The sequence below is a fragment of the Nuphar pumila genome, chromosome 6 (genome assembly GCF_984573655.1).
Source record: "Nuphar pumila chromosome 6, dmNupPumi1.hap1.1, whole genome shotgun sequence".
In the NCBI taxonomy this organism is placed as follows: Eukaryota; Viridiplantae; Streptophyta; class Magnoliopsida; order Nymphaeales; family Nymphaeaceae; genus Nuphar; species Nuphar pumila.
The window spans coordinates 101752418-101772303 of NC_143254.1; the positions used below are offsets into that span (position 1 = coordinate 101752418).

General features: G+C 41.6%; 1 protein-coding gene across 1 annotated transcript in view; it reads right to left on the minus strand.

The window, feature by feature from the left end:
* The window catches only part of LOC149835439 (uncharacterized), a 39097-nt gene that overhangs the window by 11370 nt on the left and 7841 nt on the right, over nt 1-19886 (minus strand). The window lies entirely within an intron of this gene.

Below are 19886 nucleotides of genomic sequence, written 5' to 3' on the forward strand. Positions count from 1 at the left end.
TCAGACATTCATAATTATTTCTATCTTCCTCAACAAGTAGAGAAAATAAAAGTCTAAGCCTATGAGTTGTGCATTGAAGGAACAAAATAAGCTAAAATGACTATAATGATCAAGATTGCAATGGTTAATATGCGGCACATTTGAGTTAAACTTCAAATCGGAACATTTCCAAAGGCATGTTTAGGCTGTATTTGGTTGTATGTTTTTTGTTCTTTATAAACAACATAAATGTCGATTAGGTTTCTTGTCCTTAAAAACATAAAGGCCAAAATATTGTTTGGATGGAGAAGCGTTTAAAACAACTGAAAATCAAAAAGCAGTTGGGGAAAAATCATCAACTCTGGAAGATTATTCATGCATCATCTTGGCAGCAAGAAGATCAAGCTGGCAACGACAATCTTCATACTCCTATAGACCTCTCTATGGTAATAGGAAAGCCCTCTTACTTTCTGGAACATTGGGCAATACCAGCTTCATAGATATAACATTACAATAGTGCCAGTTCTTCAGTGTAGACCAGTTTAATAGCATCAGAAAGCTCAACAGCTAGATGTCATAGGTTCAAATATTTTAATAGGTACATGTACAACAAAGCTGAAATGAAGAACAAGCATGAAAAAAGTTAGAAAATGGTTTTTTGTATGCTTATTGAAGCATTTCACCCAGACATGACAACAGCAAGCAGCAAGCTAGTATCTTGATTCTGAATGCATCGTTCATATTTGCCCACAGCAATGACTGATTAGAGAAACTGACAAGGAGTTAGCTAAAGGGTACTTTTCGTGCTATATGGGTAATAACTCAAGGCAGTGAGTTATGGTGTTGAAAACAAAGAATCGACAATTTGAGTTGCAAAAAACAAACTAAGAACCAGATCTAACTGACAATCAATCTCCCCAACTTATCCCTTATCCACAACACATCGTTTTTGGCATACAGAAGCTGTGAAGCACATCACAATACATTGACAGTCCACTAACTGATAGCTAGACATACCAGAAGGCCATTCTCCTCCATGAGGCCCATATAGCGGTCTGTACTTATTCTAATTCTGTGCAATGGAGACATTCATATAGTCGAAGGCTCCTTCACCATAACTGGACACTGAACTTTTCTTACTATAAATTCCATCTCCTGGTGAAAGTGCAAATAGTACACAGTTCCTGTTAGAACTCACGTTTGAGGGGCTTCTTTGTTTTTTCTCCTTTATGTATATTGTAAATGTACAATATACCAAAGGGTATACTTGTAATTGCTCATATGTTTTCAGCCTTCAATATATAATCAAGAGGGACGTCCCAGCTAGGGCACGACCCCAGTTCATCTTCTTTTCTTTTCTTTTCCCTCTATTTTCTATGTAACAGGTCACGCAAACTGAGAGGTGCAGCAATCTTCACATGGTATCAGAGCGGATCGAGGTAGTAACATCAAGTCGTGGTCCTTCTTATCGCTTTTTCTTTCTAAGTCAAATCTGATCACAATAGATCAGATCTTGTTTTTTTTTTCCTTTTCTCTTTCTCAAACTAATCTGATCACGCTAGAACAGATCTTGTTTTCTTTTCCTTCCCTTTATCAAATCTCTTTTTTCTTTTTTCTTTTTTCTTTTTTCTTTTTTCTTTTTTCTTTTTTCTTTTTTCTTTTTTCTTTTCTATTTAAGTCAGATCTGACAACATAAAATCAGTTTGGATCACATACAGTCAGATTTGATCACGTTGAATCAAATCTGCTGAATTTTGCTCAAATCCTCTTTCTTTTATTCATTCCAAATCTTTTGTATTCTTCGATCTGAATTCTTCATTGATTGACATTAAACTCTTGATATTCTATACAGATCTGATTCACCTCTCCCTTATCATAACGTGAGAGCCCTTCCTTTTATTTTTTCCTATTCACGTTTTTTGTCCCAAAACCAACTAAAATTATTTTTTCATTTGGTGGATATTGAGTAGTCGTTAGACTACACACCCTCTCCAAGATCCGCAGGTTCAAAAAAGAACCTGTGAAGAGTTTTTCCTTGATATTTGAGATTCTAAACTCAAATCGATTTCCATATTTCAGATTCTAAAATCGATTTTATGTCTTAGCAGTTATCTCATCTTCTTCCAAATGTCTTCTTCTCATTCCCTTCTTTTCTCAACCAACTTGTTTTTGAAAAGTTGGATGAAACCAATTTCATAACGTGGAAAAAGCATATTATTCCATTCATTTGCAGTCACGACTTGATGGGACACCTCGATAGACCTACAGCTGCACCCTTGGAATTTGTGCCGGTTACTAAAGAAAAATCAAAAGAAAAGGAAAAGGAGGGAGCGAAATATGGTTATTCTGATTAGATGGTCTATGTTAAGAACCCAGATCATACCATGTGATTCAAGAATGATCAAATGGTAGTGACGTTCTGTAAAAATATCTCAAAAGAGATAATGTGCAAAAGAAGCACCACCTTCAAGAAGGAATATGTACACAAAGGCACAAGAACACTTAGAACAAAAATGTACCCAAGGCACAAATGAAGAATACAAATGCCAAAATATAAAGAATTTTATTGAACAAATTGGAGAACAATGCACCAAGCATTGAATACATTTATGAGGGGGGTTCACCCCTATTTATACTAAAGAGGGACCCTTGGAGGGGCTTCCACTAGACGTTGGAGCCCCTCCAACGGTTAGAAATCTAACCATTGGAGGGGTCCAACGTCTAGTGTTGGACCCCCTCCAAGAGTTGACTAAGTCAACAAGAAGGAAAAGAAAAGAAAGAAAAAAAGAAAAGGAAAAATGGAAAAGAAATGTACAACATATTCACTAATGTGAATATGCGCAAAAAGAGGAAAATATTGAAATACCCTTGGGGGTTACATGATGTGAAATATATATATATATATATATATATATATATATATATATATATATATATATATATATATAACGATAGATACATATACATATATGTATCATACATATATGTATCTCTCTTTATATATATATATATATATATATATATATATATACAAAAATAGAGATACAATTTAACACACTCCCTCAAACTTAGGGCACAATGACCGAGAGTTTGCCGAGAAGAAAGTTGAATCTTGGAGAGCAAAGCGCCTTGGTGAAGAAATCTGCCAACTGATACTCTGAGGTCACGTAAGGAAGATCTATAACCTTTTGCAAATATGCTTCCCTAACGTAGTGGCAGTCCATCTCAATATGCTTTGTGCGTTCATGGAACGTGTGATTTTTAGCAATGTAGATTGCACTTTTATTATCACAACATAACTTTGTGGGTCCTTGAACCTGAATCCCCATGTCTTGGGGCAGTTGATGAATCCATACAATTTTCATGGTTGTAGAAGTCATCGCTCGATATTCTGCTTCGATAGATGATAGAGACACCTTCTGTTGTTTCTTACATCTCCATGAGATCAAGGATTCACCTAAAAAAATACAAATACCTGTAGTGGAGTGACGATTATTTGGGTCACCTCCCCAACTAAGTCACAGGGACTCGGCAAAATAGGTGCCGCACCCGCGTCCACGCGACGCGGGTGCACGTGTGGCACCGGGTGCAGTCAACACGACCCTGGATGCAGTCAACGCACCCAGGGTCATTTTTGCCCACTTTTCGGCGTTAAAAAAAATCCCCAATGAAAATGAGGATTAGGGCAAAAAAAATTGCCCCTAATCTCTCCTCTCCCCCTCAGCTCGAGCTCTCTCCTATCGACGCCCCAGCTCCACCTCCTAGGCTTATCCTCTCCTTTCGCAGGTATGTACCCTCTCTCACTCTCTTCTTATGTCGGCAGGGGAGGAGCCGAGCCCCCCCCTGCGCCCTCTCGCTCTCTTGTTGGGTCAGCAGGGGAGGGGGCGAGCCCTCCCCTCTCGCTCCCTCTGTTTTCAGCAGGTGAGGGGCCAAGCCCCCCCCTTCCCTTCTCGCTCTCTTGTTGGGTCAGCAGGGGAGGGGTCGAGCCCCTCCCTGTTTTCGGCACGGGAGGGGCTGAGCGCACCCTCTCGCTCTCTTTTTGGGTCTGCAGGGGAGGGGTTGAGCCCCTCCCCCCTCTCGCTCTCTTGTTGGGTCGACAGGGGAGGGGTTGAGCCCCCCTGCTCCCTCTGTTTTCGGCAGGGGAGGGGACGAGCCCCCCCTCTCGCTCTCTTATTGGGTCGACAGAGGAGGGGCTGAGCACCCCCTGCTCCCTCTATTTTCGTCAAGGGAGGGGTTGAGCCCCTCCCTGTTTTTGGCAGGGGAGGGGCCGAGCCCCCCACCCTGCTCCCTTTAATTTCAAGGGAGGGGTCGACCCCCCCCTCTCGCTCTCTTGTTGGGTCGGCAGGGGGGGCTCCACCCTCTCGCTCTCTCGTTGGGTCGGCAGGGGAGGGGCTGAGCCCCCCCCCCCCTACTCCCTCATGCTCATCCCAACATGTGAGTTCTGCTGCTAGTTTTGCTGATAGTTGCAGTGGGATTGATGATGTGGGCCCACTATGGGTACATGTAGATAAACTTGCAAAATCTGGAGAAGGAGGTGGTGGAAATAAGAGATTTTGATGCAAGCTCAGCGAAAGAGATTTTGTTGGGTCTTACACAAGAGTGAAGGTTCATTTGTTAAAGATACCTGGACATGGCATCTCAGGATGTAGAAAAGTTGATGAGGCAATGCGAAGACAATACAAGAAAATACAAGACGAATATGAAAAGCGAAAGGCAATGGTTGATTCTTGTGCAGTTAGTGTGCCATTTGCAAGCCACCAAGAAGATGCTGAAAAAAAAAAGTTAATGTAGGAGGTAAAGGAACGATACAAGCAGCATTTAATACATATGGAAGAGAAGAATTGGATAGATAAGTTGCGAGGTATTTTTATTTTGGTTCACTCCCATTTAATGTGGCTAGAAATCCTTATTGGGAGGATTTAGTAACATCCTTGGCAAATTGTAATTTGAGTGGTTATGTGCCTCCAAGTTCAGAAAAAATACGAACCACACTTCTTGCAGAAGAGAGGGCAAATGTGGATAGGTTGTTAGAGATTAAAAAATATTCATGAGAGCAAAATGAAGTTTCTATTGTGTCTGATGGATGAACAGATATTCAAAGGCGTCCACTGACCAATTTCATTGCTTGTTCGCTTAGTGACCCAATATTCTTGAAAGCAGTTGATGCATCTGGGGAATATAAAAATGCAGAGTATTTGAAAGGATTGTTTATAGAACTCATAAAAGAAGTGGGTGATCAGAAAGTGGTACAAATCATTACAGACAACGCTCCAGTTGTAAAAGTGCAGCGTTGAGTTTGGAGAGTGAGTACCCTCATATTTTTTGGACTCCCTGTGTAGCACACAACTTAAATCTGGGCCTAAAGAGCATTTGCAACCTCAAAGAAGAAGAAAATTCGCAAGCATATGCTTTATGTTCATGGATTGAAAATTTAGAAAAAAATGTCAAAAGCATTAGGAATTTTGTTAACCACCATCGTGCTAATGCTATATTTAATAGGCATTCTGACTTGAAATTGTTGAAGGTCGCTGAAACACGTTTTGCGTTCATTATTGTGATGGTGAAGAGGATTAAAAGAGTGAAGAATGCTTTGATTAACATGGTGACTGTTGAAATTGGACATTCTATCGTACTGATGATGATATCAAGGCTCAAGAAATTAAAAAATTCATTCTTGATGATGAGTTTTGGGACAGAGTGGTATACTTCCTTCAATTTACGCAACCTATTTGAGAAATGTTAAGAGAAGTTGATAAGGATGAGCCTATGCTTCACAGAGTTTATGAAATGTGGGATAATATGATTGAAAAAATACAAGCTATAGTTTTCAAGCATGAAAAAAAATCTTGCATTAGATGATTCAGATTTTTTTAATCATATTCATTCAATTTTATTCAGAAGATGGGATAAGAGCAACACTCCTTTGCATTGCATGGCACATTCTCTTAATCCAAAATATTATGCAAATAAGTGGTGGGTTGGTGGTATTGGTCGTGTCCCTCCAAATTTAGACTCAGAGCTATCAAGACATAGAAATATATGTATGACAAGACTTTTTTCAAAAGCATATCTTCTACATCAAGTCACACAAGAGTTTGAAAAATTTTCATCTTCGAGATTATATGGACCGACATTATCTGCGAGAGAAGAAGATAATATAGATCCTATCACATGGTGGTCAACATTTGGATCAGAAACACCTCTTCTTCAACGTCTTGCATTAAGATTGCTATCGCAGTCTGCTAGTTCATCTTGTTGTGAAAGAAATTGGAGCACATATTCTCAAATGCACAACATGAAGAGAAACAAACTCAACAGCAAGCGTGCAGAAGATTTAGTATATGTACATTCAAATCTTCGATTACTTTCGCGAACCAATGATAAATACAGGTACTAATTTGCTCTCTTAGTTATTTGATTATTTCTTAGTTTTTCATTTAAATATACTTGTATTGTATTTAACATTTTCAAATTCGGTTTGTAACGCAGACAAGGAACATCCAAATTTTGGGATGTAAACCCAGAAGAGTGTGAGTTCGAGGGAGAGCATGATTTCAACATAACAAACATGGATTTAGCTGAGCCCAGTATTCCTTCTAATGATGCATTTGATGATGAAGAAGAAAATTATTAAGATCCATTACATCATCAGGATATACTTTGGTATGTAATTTAGTTATTTTCTGCTTTACTTATTTGATTGATATTTAGGTTGATTTATGTAATTGCTTTACTTATTTGATTGATATTTAGGTTGATATATTGCATGCATGATGAATGATATTATGACAATGTTAACTGTTAAAACTTCAAAATTATATATATATATATTTACAGTTTTGCCCCTGCCGCACCCCCGCACCCAGATTTTTTGGAAGTGCCGAATCCCCGCACCCATGTGACATAGTTCCCCAATCAGAGTCAGTATACGCAATTAAATTTAGCTCAGAAGATGAGGAAAGAAAAACTCCCTTGTTTACAGTTCCCCGTATGTATCTGATAATTCGAAGAACGGCGCTCATATGAACGGATGTAGGAGCATGCTGGAATTGGCTTGCAATGTGCACGGCATGCGAGATGTCTGGTCTTGTGATGGTAAGATACATTAGAGACCTCACAAGTTGCCGATAGGGAGTAGGATCCTCTAAAGGAATCCCATCATTGATCTTCATTTTTTATCCCACAATTTCAGGAGTCTCACAGATTTTATCGTTATCATCAGAAATACCTGATATGTGAAGAATCTCACATTCAAGTTTAGTTTGAGACAAGAAATAGCCTATATGAGAGTAGGCTACCTCTATACCAAGAAAGTATGTCAAATACCCCAAGTCTGACATTTCAAACATTTCTTTTAAAGTGGTTTTAATACTTTTGATGCCTTTTATGTCGCTACCTGTTATCAACATACAGCAATAAAATCACAATTTCTGCATTAGACCTTTTGACAAACAGAGCAGTGTCAGTGTAGCATGAAGTAAAACCTTCTTGAATCATAACTTCATTAAATCGATCATACCAAGCCTTAGGGGCTTGTTTTAAACCATAGAGCGTTTTTTTGCAAACGAAGGACTTTTCCCTTCGGTACGTCCATACTAGGAGGAGCATCCATGTAAACTTTTTCATTAAGATCTCCATTTAGAAAGGCATTTTTAACATCCATTTGGTAAATGTCCCATTTTTTAATAGATGCAATGGTGATTAAAAAACATTTTACAGTGACCATCCGAGCAACGAGAGCAAAGGTTTCTTCGTAATCAATATTGTATTCTTGACTATATCTTTTTGCGACAAGGCAGGTTTTATATCTTTCAAGAGTACCATCACTCTTGGTTTTGACTTTAAAAACTCATCTACATCCTATTGATTTTTTTCCTTTTGGAAGATATTGAAAGATCCAAGTTTTGGCTTTGTTGAGGGCTCTAAGTTCATTATCCATGGCGTCCCTCCATTTTATCATTTTTTTAGCTTCTTCAAAATTCCTAGGCTCTTGATATAAGTGAATGGCACTAAGACATGCCCTATGTTTTGGAGAAAAAGACTCATATGATATAAATCTAGAAGGATTTTTCCTAGATCTTTCGGTTTTTCGAGAGTGGTTGGAAGATTCACTAGGATCACTATACTTCTCTATTGCACTTCTAAAGGTACTTTTATCTCTATGTGAATAGGTAATTGGTTCAACTATTATTTCTTCTTCATGTTGGATGGTTTGTGGAGTACTTATACTTATGTCCTCATCCTCATTTAATTCATCATCGCTAAAAAAATCTTCGTTCCTAGATAATAACTCAAACAAAAAAGAGTAATCGACATTATCTTCATGAGTTTTATGTTCTTCAAAACCACTCATACTTTCTAAAAATGTTACGTTTCTTGAAACATATAGTTTGTCATTTTTAATATCATAACACCTAAATCTTTTTTGTGTTTTTGAATATCCCAAAAAAGCACAAGAGATAACTTTGGGAGATAGTTTATCATTCTTGTCGGTGAGGACAAAACACTTACAACCAAAAATTTTTAGTCTATTGTAGTCGAGTTCCTTTTTATACAAGATTTCAAAAGGGGATATTTGATTCAAATTTTTGGATGGAAGTCGATTTATGAGATAAACTGATGCAAGAGCCGCTTCGGCCCAAAATCGTTTTAGAATTTTTTGAGAAATAAGTAAGGTCCTTATAGTTTCTATTATATGTCTATGTTTTCGTTCGGCTAATCCAATTTGTTGAGGTGTTTTTGGGCAAGACTTTTGATGAACAATTCCATTATTCTCAATGTAACTTTTGAAATCATTTGAAAGATATTCTCCCCCGGAATCGGTTCTAAAGATTTGTAATTTACTATTGAATTGATTTTGTATCATCATATGAAAAAACTTAAAGGTAGAGAAAACTTCATGTTTATGTTTGAGGAAGTAAATCCAACTATATCTTGAGAAATCATCAACATAAATAACATAATATGAAAAAACTCCCTTAGACACTACGGTTGCCGGTCCCAATACATCCGAATGCACAATTTCAAAAGGCTTAAATGAAAACATAGTTCTTTGTCCAAAAGGTAAGCTTTTCATTTTTCCAAAAATACAATCATTACAATTGAAATTGTTTTTACATAAAGTTTTAGCAAAATGTAAATGAGAGAGCTTGGCAATATTTGGATGCCCAAGGCGTTTGTGCCAAACATTTATATTTTTATGTTGGGCAACATTACAAAAAGATTGTTTTGGAATTTGAAAAAATTCCATAAAGTATAGATTTTCCTTCCTAGAGCCTTCCCCAATCAACTTTCTGGACCGGCGATCCTGTATCCAACATTTATTTGATGAGAACTTAATATCACACCCATGATCCGATAGTTGAGAGACGGAAAGCAAATTTAAATTTAGTTTGGGAATAAATCTAACTTTAGGAATAAAAAAATCTTGTCTTTCAAAATCTCCAATTCCTTTTATTTCAAGAGAAGCCCCATCCGCGGTAGAGACAAAGGAAGGTGGATTTTTTTTTGAGTATTTAGAAAGAGCAAAAACATTTGGAGTCATATGAAAGGATGCACCCAAGTCTAAGAGCCAAAAAGTCTTACCGAGAGGAGAGAAGGTGGTCATGGCAGCTCCGAAAACGGATCCCTTGAGGAGAGGTTGAAGAGCTTCCATGATTTGATTTAGAGACAAAGTAGCATTGTTGGAAGTTGAAGGTTCTTCCTCTTTGGTTGGTTGGAAAGTTGTAGACATAGCCACCATCTTTTTCTATTTAGGACATACTGATTTAATATGTCTCGGTTCTTTGCAAAAGTGGCATATGATCTTACTATAATCTCTTCCTCCATAATGCCCACCATTTTCTCTTCCTCCTTGACTTTTGTCGAAGTGAGGGGGTTTATATGTTTTGACATTATTCTCCGGTCTTGAGACGGCATAAGCACCCTCATCCTCATCTTCATCCTCATCCTTAGAAGAAACCACACACTTAGATTGGTTTTATTCATTCTCAATCTAGTTTTTCCTCCACTCAGTTTGGTAAGCACATCTTTCAATGGAGGAGAAGAAAAAGAAGACAAAAGAGAAGACCTAGTTTGTTCGAACTCGAGTCTAAGCCCATTTAAAAAGTTGAAGTGATCATCTTCTAATTGTTTGGCTCTCAATTCAATTGCCTCTCCACTCCATTTAGGTTCTTGGAGAGCAAGTTCATCCCAAATCGTGGATAACTCCGCAAAGTACTCTCTAACGAACATTTCACCTTGTTGAAGAGTTAACGCCTTCTTTTGAAGATAATATTTATGGGACAAATCTCTTGAAGTATACATTCTTTCAAGATACTTCCATACTTGAAAAGATTTCTTGAATTTCAAAATATTGGCATTTATTTTCGTTTCAACGAAAGAAAAGAACCATGAAAGAATTTTGTAGTTCTTCATCTCCCATTCTTCATGTCTTTTATTGTATTCTTCAAAGGCTTTTTCCCTCTCTTCACCATCAAGAACTTTGATTTCACCCCTCTCCATGATGGTGATCTTAAGTTCGGGTTCCAGAATGGTTCCTTTGACGTATCCTCAAAGACCTTTCCTTTTAATATGAGTCTCCATGTTCCCGGCCCAAACATGGTAGTTGAAGCTATTTAACTTAAAACCAAGTGAAAAAATGAGACTCTTTTTCACCCATTAGAGAGGGAAAAGTGAAGAAAAAATACATACCACAAAAGGACTTTAAAATCTTAATTGACGAAAAATCCTTCCAAAATAATGAAGGAAGAAAAGCCCCCACGCCTTCCACCAAGAAACCAAAGGCACGTTTTTCGAGGCACTTGCAAATACGAAGAATCACATGATCTTTAATCTTCAACCTTGCTCTGATACCATGTAAAAATATCTCAAAAGAGATAATGTGCAAAACAAGCACCACCTTCACGAAGGAATATGTGCACAAAAGCACAAGCACACTTAGAACAAAAATGTACCCAAGGCACAAATGAAGAACACAAATGCCAAAATATAAAGAATTTTATTGAACAAATTGAAGCATTGGATACATTTATGAGGGGGGTTCACCCCTATTTATACTAAAGAGGGACCCTTGGAGGGGCTCCCACGTTGGAGCCCCTCCAACGGTTAGAAATCTAACCGTTGGAGGGGTCCAACGTATAGTGTTGGACCCCCTCCAAGAGTTGACTAAGTCAACAAGAAGGAAAAGAAAAGAAAGAAAAAAAGAAAAGGAAAAATGGAAAAAAAATGTACAACATATTCACTAATGTGAATATGCGCAAAAAGAGGAAAATACCAAAATACCCTTGGGGTTACATGATGTGAAATATATATATAATGATAGATACATATACATATATGTATCATACATATATGTACATGTATCTCTTTATATATATATATATATATATATATATATATATATATATATACAAATATAGAGATACAATTTAACACGTTCATCATGGCAATGCTTTCTAGACAGATGCTTCTGCATACTCCGACAAGGGTAACTGCAAGGGAACTTTGGGAAGTATTACATAAGTGGTATGAGCAGATATCTACCCCAAAGGTATACCACCTCAAATCTGAATTTGGATAGTTGAAGAGAGGCAGCAACAATGTGGCAAATTTTCTTGATCACGTGAAGTTCATTACAGATCAACTGGCAGCCATAGGCAGTTCTCTGACAGATAAAGATGTATGCAGCCAGACCCTTTGTGGATTAGGTGATGACTACAACATGTTTACGGTGAGGGTGAGGTATACGGATCTTGAGAAAAGAGGTAATTTTGACAAACTTAGATTCATGCTACTTGAATTTGAATCCAAGTTTGGTATCTCATCTAAGAAAGAGGACTATCAACCGAACTATAAGGTAATGATGGCTGCCACCTCAAACCGTGGACGTGGAAGAGGTCGAAATCAGTATGATAACAAGAATGCAGGGATTCTTCCCAATCCAAATGTTCCTAATCCAAATGGAAACCGTCAAAATGTAACATGTCAGATGTGTGAAAAGCGGGGAGATTCATGTTCTAATTGTTATTGGAGATATGTTCCAACATACTGTCCTCCTACAGTTACTTATCCAGCGCATTTTCGTCAATTTGCACAACATGCCAGCTGTATGACAGGGGGAAGAGGTCCACGACCAGCAACCTATAATGCAATTATTGGGCCTAGATCCTCCTTCTCTCTGGGACAGACTTAGGATATTAACTCTTTGAGTGCAGCCTTTTCCCAGGTTGGCATGCATGGCATTGGAAATTTTTATGGTTCACCATGGACAACAGAGCAATATCAGCAGCCCACACTCCCTATTGGTTCTTAGTGGCCTACTAGTTCAGATCAGCCCACTTGAACAGCTTCTTCCACTCCTTAGACCTCACAACCAAGTGCTTGGTTTCTAGATTCAAGAGCAGCACATCATGTCATCGATGATGCTGGTAAACTCTCAAATCTAGTTCCTTTTCGCGGTAATGGAAAAATAGTCACCGGTGATGGAAAAACACATTCCATTACCCACATGGGAACCGCCACCATTCACACTTCCCATGGTCCGTTTCATCTCTCAAATATGTTTCTTGTTCCTAGCCTTTAAGTGTAATCTTATTTTTGTGTCACAACTTTCTAATCAATCTAACTCTTGTATTTTTTTATCTTCTTCTTTGGTCTCTGTAAAGAACATTCAGATGAAGCGGAGCTTCATTGAAGGAAAGAGATGAAGAGGGTTATACGTTCTCAATGAAACTCATGTTGGTCATTCTCAAGTTTTAATGTTAGATGACGTTGTCCTCAATAATGATGTTTTATTGTAGCACAAGCTGCAAATCTACCTTTCTTGATATTTTATGTAATAAAGGGTTTATTCCCTTAAATAATAAGTTCAGCATTAGTTCATTGTCATGTATTCAGGATAAGTATTTAAGAGACGTGAGCTCTCATTCTGTCACGGGCCTATTTCCTTCAATGGGCCAGCGCGGCGCGACGGTCCTTCCTTACCGCCGCAAGCCTACTCGTCAGCTCGCTTGCCGGTCGCGGAAGCTTATGATCAGAGTGCAAGAGAGCAAGAGAGAATAGAGGGAGAGAAGTTGCAATCACAAGAAGCAATCACAACGAGGGTGAACAAAAGAAAGCTCAACGCATTTAATTCATTCACAATTTTGCCCGCAGGCTATTACAGTTCAAGTATACGGGCTGCCCCTTCGGGGTATTGATTCACCTGAACCGGGCAGCTTACATCAGACTCAACAAAAGCAAAACAGACTCTAGCGCAACTGTACACTGTAAGTCGCAAGGGAACATGCTCCCCCCTTCAAATCATGCGCCGTCCTCGGCGCCATCTGTTTCGTGGTAAGCCCTGACTTCAGCCGGGTAGCGGCTGTTCATTCGAAATGCAGGCTCCCACGTTGGTTCCGTTGTTTCCTCCCACTGCACCAAGTATTTCTTCGCTTGCCCCAAGTAGTTGACCTTGTGGCGAAGGATCTGACTGAGGTGCTTCTCGGCCCGTTGTGCTGCCGGGGCCCTCTGCATGATGGGAGCGCATTGCGGCACATTGCGTTCCGGGTCTCCATCATCTGGATGGAACTGTTTGAGGTTGCACACGTGGAACACCGGGAGCACCTTGAAGTCTGGGGGCAACTCCAGCTTATATGCCAGCTTGCCCACCTTCTTTGTGATGGTGAAGGGTCCCTCATACTTTCTGAGTAGTCCGCGGTGCCGCCCGCGGAAGATGCCTGTGCGACCAGGATATAATTTCACCAACACTTGGTCCCCAACCTGGAACCCTGCGGGCCGACGGTGTTTGTCCGCCCACTTCTTCATTCTCTTCGCCGCTTTGTGTAAGAATGCTTTCGCCAACTCATTCTGCTCGTGCCAGTCGCGAACAAACTGATAGGCGAAGGATGGCCTTCCCTTTTCTTGTGCGGCAAAAGTGTGCGGGGTCAGTGGTTGCTGCCCCGTGGCTATCTCAAACGGGCTGTGGCCTGAAGATTCGCTCTTCTGCAGATTATAACAAAACTGTGCCACATCAAGGAGCTTCACCCAATTTTTCTGATTGGCACTAACAAAGTGCCTAAGGTACTGCTCCAGTAACCCGTTGATGCGCTATGTCTGCCCATCTGTCTGCGGATGGAAGCTTGTTGAAAACAGCAAATCAGAGCCAAGTAACCGAAATACTTCACGCCAGAACTTGCCCGTGAAGCGAGCATCGCGATCGCTCACAATGCTCTTTGGTATGCCCCAGTGCTTCACCACATGCTTTACGAACAACTCTGCAGGGCACTCCTTGGAAGCTGAGATGAAGGTGGCATACTTTGGGAAACGATCCACCACGACTAAAATAGAACTGAGGCCTTCTACCTTTGGCAGACTAACAATAAAGTCCATAGAGATGCTTTCCCAAGGACGTTCTGGAATTGGTAGAGGCTCAAGGAGACCGGCAGCCTTCTGGTTTGTCCCCTTATCTTGCTGGCAGATGAGGCATGTCCGCACATACCCCTCAACATCGTCTCTCATCTGCGGCCAATAGTAGCCGCGCTCAAGGAGTGCTAAGGTCCGCTCCTGACCAGGATGGCCGGCCCATAGTGTATCATGGCACTCCTTGAGTAGCTCTCGGCGAAGGCTTCCCCACCGTGGTACAAAGATGCGTCCCCCTTTTGTTACAAGTAGGCCATCCTGTAGCCAAAATCGCCGAGTCTTCCCTGCCTGCGCCAGAGAAACAAGGTGTTGTGCGGTCGGATCCTGCTGTGTACCCTCGCGGATGCGGCTCAGCAATGCACCCTCCAAATGCACTTCAGAAGGCTCTGTGCGCGCAGCAGCTAATTCAGCCCTACGGCTCAGGGCATCCGCTACAACATTGGTTTTTCCAACCTTGTACTCTAAGGCAAAGTCGAACTCAGCCAAAAACATCTGCCATCGAGCTTGCTTGGGCGTCAACTTCTTTTGCGTCTGAAAATAGCTCGTGGCCACATTGTCCGTCTTGACGACGAACTCGGCACCCAAAAGGTAGTGCCGCCAGGTCCTGAGGCAATACACAATGGCGGTCATCTCACGTTCGTGCACTGTGTACCGCCTCTCTGCATCCTTCAGCTTACGACTCTCATATGCGATCGGATGCCCGTCTTGCATAATAACTCCGCCAATGGCAAAGTCTGAGGCATCGGTGTGGACTTCGAAGGGTCTCGAATGATCAGGCAGTCGCAGCACTGGCTCTCTCGCTAAGGCTTTCTTCAAGCCCTCGAAGGCATCTTGGCACGCTCCTGTCCAGAGCCATACCCGATTCTTCTTCAACAAATCTGTGAGGGGCGCAGCAATGAGGGAATAACCTTCGATGAAACGCCGATAATAATTTGCCAAGCCGAGGAATGACCGCAATTCTGGCACTTTGCTTGGCGGAACCCATTCCTGGATGGCCCTTATCTTTTGCCCATCCATACGCAGCACACCACGCCCCACAACGTGGCCAAGGAAGCTAATCTCCTCCTGCCCGAAGAGACACTTCTCTCGTTTAACACAGAGGTCATTCTCCTTCATCACCTGAAACACTGTTCGCAAGTGCCCGACATGTTCCTCCATGTTACTGTTGTAGATCACGATATCATCCAGGTAGACTACCACAAACTTGTCTAAGTAAGGGTAGAAAATCTGGTTCATTAAAGTCGTGAACGTGGCTGGAGCATTTGTCAACCCGAATGGCATTACTAGAAATTCGTAAGCACCATAGCGGGTGACACAAGTTGTTTTCGGCTCATCACCTTCGGCAATCCTCACCTGCCAATAACCCGATCGCAGATCTAGCTTGGAAAAGATACGGGCACTGCCTAGCTGATCGAACAAGTCTGCTATCAATGGCAATGGGTACTTGTTCTTCACCGTGACCTTGTTCAAGGCCCGGTAATCCACACATAACCGTTTAGAGCCATCATGTTTCATCTGAAAAAGGACCGAGGCACCAAATGGGGCTTTTGATGGACGAACAATGCCTGCGTCCAACATCTCGTCTAGCTGCCTGCGCAGCTCCTTCAACTCTGCTGGCCCCATACGGTATGGAACCATTGCGGGAGGCTTTGCTCCCGGGGTCAACTCAATCTTGTGGTCGACCTCGCGTCTTGGCGGAAGACGCTTTGGCAATTCCGGAGGCATCACCCCCCGAAACTCCTCCAATAGAGGGGCTATGGTCGGCGGCACTGCTGCTTCTACCTTCCCTTCATCTGCACGCACTGCAACTAAGAATGTCTGCTCCCCATGCTTGACACCCTTCTTCAGTTGCATTGTTGATAACACTGAAGACTTGCCTTTCTGCGTAAGGCACTGCACTGTGTGGGACAGGTCTGATCCCATGATCGTCAACGTGTTAAACTTTGGCAGCATCATCACATTCTGGCTTCGCAGAAACTCCATACCCAGAATCACCTTGAAATCGTCTAGGGGCACCACAGAGAAGTTGGCTTTGCCGACCCAACTCCCCACTTGAGTAGCCACATCTCTTGCTTCACCAAGAATGGGCTTGGCCTCAGAGTTTACTGTTTTGATAATCCTCTGCTTTGGCCCTGTTTTCAAGCACAACCGCTCTGCCTCTTCCCGCGAGACAAAGTTGTGTGTGGCCCCGGAGTCTACCATTGCCGAAGTAGACTTTCCATTCATAATGACTTCTACGTACATAAGTTCCTTACTGACCTGCATGTTCTTAGCTGCGCAACTTCTAGCTGCGTTAATCAATCGCATGGCGCCCATCCTCGGTTGCATGGTCTCAGTGTCACTGCCTTCAGTATCGCTGCATTCTTCCTGTGCAGCATTGGCTTGCCCGTCGTCCTTTACAAGGCGCTTTGGGCATTGCCGGGCGATATGTCTATCACCACAGAACCAACATGTCACAACCGCACCATTGTTGTTGTTGTTATGCTTTGTGTAGTTCTGTTTCTTTTCGGATTGATGGCGTGTCGACGCCTCACCTTTATCGTTGCGCTGCTCATCTTTCTTGCCTCCGTGGTCAGGCTTCTTCCCAACTTTGGTTGATGGGGTGAAAGGTTTGCGCTGAGTATCAACTAAGCGCTCAGCCGCCACATATGCATCTTCCAAAATACGGGGGTTGCTCCTTTCCACTTCGGACTGTGCCCATGGTTGAAGTCTCACAATGAACCAGTTGAGCATGTCGTCTTCTGACATGTTAGGTATCTCCAGCATAAGCTTCTGGAACGTTCGGACATAGTCTTGCAACGAACCAGTATGTTTGAGTTCACGAACCATCCGGTAAGCCTGTCTCTGCGCATTTCTTGGCATGAAGTAGTTGCGCAACTCTACTTTGAAGTCGTCAAAGGTGTCTATCACACATTGACCCCTCTCCATGTAATTGCGCTTCCGCCTCCACCAAGCGATAGCATCACCATCAAGTAAGGCCGCTGCAGCCTTGATCCTCAGATCTTCAAGGGTCACATTTTGGATATCCAAGTAGTCTTCTACTTGGAACAAGAAGTTCTCAATGGCCTTGCTGTCGCGAGAACCATTGAATTTTGCGGGTCTAGGTACATCAATCCTTGATGGTCTCTCACCATTTCCGCCATTCAGGGTCACCGTCCGCTGCAACGTACGATTCCTCAACTCAAGATCGGTCACTGTAGTCGTCAACGAAGTGACCTGCCCCATTAGTAAGTTCACCTGCTCTTGCAGGCTCGCCACCACATCATTCAATCCATTGAATGATTCACATGCGCGTGAAATCGCTTCATCATGCGAAGTCACATCTTCCACCAACTTGTTAATAGTTGCAGCTAACTCTTCTTGGCCCCGAGGTGAACCCATCTCCTCAGCTTCGGCAACTGCCTTGCCTCTGGTGTTGCGCAAGTGTTGATAAGGCGCCACGATGTCTTGCTCACAAATCGCAGCCTGTCGGCGTGTCTGTCGACACCGACTCCGGAGTCCCTTCCCCAGCACGAGAACGGGCTCTGGTACCACTTGTCACGGGCCTATTTCCTTCAATGGGCCAGCGCGGCGCGACGGTCCTTCCTTACCGCCGCAAGCCTACTCGTCAGCTCGCTTGTCGGTCGCGGAAGCTTATGATCAGAGTGCAAGAGAACAAAAGAGAATAGAGGGAGAGAAGTTGCAATCACAAGAAGCAATCACAACGAGGGTGAACAAAAGAAAGCTCAACGCATTTAATTCATTCACAATTTTGCCCGCAGGCTATTACAGTTCAAGTATACGGGCTGCCCCTTCGGGGTATTGATTCACCTGAACCGGGCAGCTTACATCAGACTCAACAAAAGCAAAACAGACTCTAGCGCAACTGTACACTGTAAGTCGCAAGGGAACACATTCAGTGTTTTTAATAAAAAGATCTTTATTTCCTCTTGAGTTAATACATTCTGATGTTTGGGGTCCAGCACTTGTAATGTCCTTATCTAGATCTCGTTTCTATGTAATTTTTGTGGATAATTTCTCTCATTATACTTTATCTGTTTTTTGAAAACTAAAGATCAAGTGTTGTTTGTCTTTCAAAAGTTTAAAACTCATGTTGAGAATCAGTTTTTTTGCAAAATATTACGTTTTCATAGCGATGGTGGTGGTGAATATGTGTTCATGGCCTTTTCTAATTACCTCGATGATAATGAAATCAAACGTGAGTTGTTTTATCTGAGAATCTCTCAGCAAAATAGGGTTGCAGAGAAAGCATCGGCATATATCTGAAACAACACTCACTCTTATAGAAGAATCCCAAATTCAGCTGAGTATATGGACGGAGGCTTTTCACACAACCACCTTTTTTATTAACCACAGGCCGCTCACTCCTCTTGGAGGATATTCACCTATGTCACAGGGATTCGGCTAGCAGGGTGCCGCACCCGCGTCGACGCGACTCGACGCAGGTGCGGGTGCGGCACCGGGTGCGGTCAACCCAACCCTAGGTGCGTTGACCGCACCCAGGGTCAATTTTGTCCATTTTTTTGGATTTTTTTTTTAAAAAAAAATCTGCCCTATGAAATGGGCTGCGGAATTTTTAAAAAATTCTTTGGGGGGGGCTCTGCCCCCCTATAACCCCCCCGCCAGGGGCGGCCCCCCCTTCCTGCAAGGGCAAAAACAATGAATCAAGCTCCACAACTCATCACTTTCATCTTTGGTGACAACCATATAAGATAAAAAAATGGTAAAAAGCAAGTTGGGCACACATTCAGATATACATCTAAAAAAATCAATGCCTCTGCAAACATAAAACAAAAGGCTTCTCATGAAGATGGATCAGTCTAGGAAGTTAATAAGTGTGTTGACTTCCATAGCCATCTGCAGGTGTTAACACATGACCATAAAATACAACCTTGAAGTTTAAAAATGACTTGGCGGTTCCATGCATTAATGGACACTAGTAGCTATTTTTGCAATTTTGTGTAAAAATAAGTTACACACTTATTAGCTGTGCATTCAAAATGCACAATTATTAATATGTTTTCCTAATAAAAATTACTAAAATGTCCATAATTGTGATAATTAATACACATAATCACCATATCAATTTTTAAATTTGTTAGGGGCATAAAATTGTGGTGAACGTGCTAACATGCATAAATGTCATGGACCTTAACAGCTCCCATACATTCATACATATACACTATACATGATATATATATATATATATATATATATATATTTACATTTTTGCCCCTGCCGCACCCCCGCACCCCCGCACCCGGATTTTTTGGAAGTGCCGAATCCCCGCACCCATGTGACATAGATATTCACCCTATTTCATGCTAAACAGGCAGCACCCTGATTATTCTCTTTTAAGAACTTTTGGAAGTAGATGTTTTGTGCATATTCATAATTACCTCCGTGATAAGTTTTCACCTAAGGCTCAAGTATGCAAATTTGTTGGATATGATGATGTATACAAAGGATATCGGTGCTACAATCATGTCACATCTAACTTAATTGTT